This window comes from Frankliniella occidentalis, unplaced genomic scaffold (assembly GCF_000697945.3).
Source record: "Frankliniella occidentalis isolate FOCC.00 unplaced genomic scaffold, Focc_3.1 Scaffold63, whole genome shotgun sequence".
NCBI lineage: Eukaryota > Metazoa > Arthropoda > Insecta > Thysanoptera > Thripidae > Frankliniella > Frankliniella occidentalis.
The window spans coordinates 649,811-652,488 of record NW_026267193.1 but is presented as its reverse complement, the minus strand read 5'-3'; positions in this window follow the sequence as shown (position 1 = coordinate 652,488).

The window sequence follows — 2,678 nt, the reverse complement described above, 5'->3', positions numbered from 1 at the left end:
CTCAGACCTGTTCAAGGCGGGCGGGTCACCGCAACCCCACCACTCGCCGCCCTACGGGTTGGGGCGCCATCCGCCCCTATTGCCGTCCAACTTCTGAGGGTGGGTGGAAATTAGGAAAGTGCGAGGGCGGGGGGCGGGGGCTGCTTGCAGGAGATAACAATTTTGCATTTTTTTTCCATGACAAGGTGTAATTGTGAAAGTGACCATGCGTTTAAGTTTCCGAGTTCTACATATCGTGATCTAGTTAGCGCAGCAAGATCAGGCCCCCTCACAGTATTCCTTCATCCGTTACGCAGAAACCCATTTAGATGATAGTACAAACCAAATCAACGCTGACGAAAACTACATTTAGTTACTGAAACAATTAAAACTTCAGTGCCCTAATTTTCCACTAAATTGGGTCGAACCAATCAAAGCTTGTTTACCTTTACTACTAATTTATTTAGTTTAGGGCCAAACTTTCATTGGTTAAGGCTCCCAGCACAACGGTTTTCTGGGTGCCCCCGAGCTCTCACACACAGACAGGCACACGTCACACGGACACAGGGACACACGCTGACACACAAGTCCAACACAACAGTTATATGGCGACACGTTGGGCCGTCGTGCCATAAAATCGTTGGAGGCCGTGGGATTTGTCGCGAGTAATCACAGATATCACTTATCGGAACAGAATATTTTATCGCTATTGGGGCGTTATTTATGGGGATTAGCCGCGCGGCGGCCTATTTCGTGTCCGAGAGGAAATAAAGCAAAGCGCCATGATCACGTCGAACGAATGCGAACGAATGTAAGGCCAGCTGAATGACACCTGCCGAATGCGAGGTCCTATAACCCCCATCCGTGCAAGAGGAAAGGAAAGGGACTCAAATCAGGGGTAAATTAAAATGAGCGCCAAAATAAATAAAGAAACAAAACAAAACAGCATCAACTTAGGGAATTCCCTCTGCGCTGCATTCTCGGAATGCCGCGGTGGCGACAGATAGCCGGCGCTAATGCATGCAATCACGCTCTCGGGGCGCGCGCGGATCATCAGAGCGAATCGCAGCCCAATGTGTGTCCGCCTCTGCGGCCCCCGATAGGTTATCTAAAGCCAAAGACGACCGGCCGGCACACAGCAAAGCTCGCACGTCGCGCCGCCGCGCCACCGCCTCCTCCTCCTCCTCCTCCTGCTCGACCTCCTCCTCCTTCATCATCCCCGTCCTCTACCACTTCTTCTTCCTCCTCCCTCTCCTTCTCTTCCACCACCACCACCGCCACCTCGTCCACTCAGCGCCCCCACCCGCAAGGGTTGTTGTCCTTCGAAACGGGGTACGAGAGGAGGGGCCGAGGGCGCAGAGGAGGCAGGCCGGAGCAGCGCACACCCCCTGCCCCGCACGCCGAACCTAAAGTTTACTTTCTTTGAAAAAGTTTGGAGCGGCTGAAGGATACCATCCACATATCAATAATGCACGCACACCGCCCTGTGGTTTGGCGCGAACGGGAGAGAGGCGGCGAGCGAGAGCGCGAAAGAGCGAGGAGAGTCGAGGAGAGTCGCTCCACGCGGGAGAGTGAGTGTGTGAGCATCACGGCCTCCGCGAAGCAGCAGCAGAGAAAGCTGCGAGAGAGAGAGGGAGGGGGGCTTACTACGCACTACCCCGTCCCCTCCCCGCCCCCCTCAGTCTATCACTTATCTCCCCTGCTCCGACCTGGCCGCTGCAGCAGCTGTGTGTGGGGGGCCTTCGCGCGCGCGCAAAAGGGGGAGGGGGATTTAGAGCGGGGAAGGGGATCGGGAGGAGGCTGGTAGAGGGGGGGGGGGAGGAGAACATGTGTTCGGTTCGGTTTGCACAGTGCTGATACAATGTACACCGCTGGCAAAGAAACTGGCGACGCTGATACACAGTGGACGCACACACACACGCACCTACACACACAGGCGCGCGGTCCCAAACAACCGATAACGGATTTACTACACGAGCCACACCCGGTGTAGCCCATTTTCCACTCCATTTGAGCCCGGCCCGCGCGGTCCTGGTCAGATTTTCGGCGACGGCGTTCTTGCCACCACTAATAGCATACTGGTCAAAATAAGAATCAAAGTGTACTCATTTAAAAGAGCACTATATCATATTTTAATGATGACAAAATTAAAGTACCTCGAGTTTCATCGTGTTTGGAATGGTGACGGCGACGGCCTCGCGCGGGCAGCACTTTATCAGACGCCAAGTGGCGACGCGGACACGGGGATACGGCGCGGCGGGCTAAATCGCGTCCGCAGCCCTCTCGCTCGCACCCACACACACACCTGCACGGTGCGCACCTCTCTCTCTCTCTCTCTCTCTCTCTCTCTCTCTCTCTCTCTCTCTCTCTCTCTCTCCACGGCCGACGCGCGGTGGGCTGAGCGGCCGATTGTGATTTACAGCGGGATTACCGCGATAGCAGCGGCCGAAGCGCATCGGGGCGGTGTGCTTTGAGGAAAGCGAGCCGCATGACGGATCGATACCGGCCGTGTGTGAGTAGGTGTGTGTGTGCGCGCGCGTAAGTGTGTGTGAGTGAGTGTGTCTGTGTACAACCCGGTGACATCCGTCCAGTCAGACCCAAGTGTTTGTTGACTCAGCTTCAAAGATGGTTGGGTTGTGTGTATCGAAGGAGAGGTGCGAGCGAAGGAGAGCGAGACCCCCCGGGAGACCAGGGGGGGG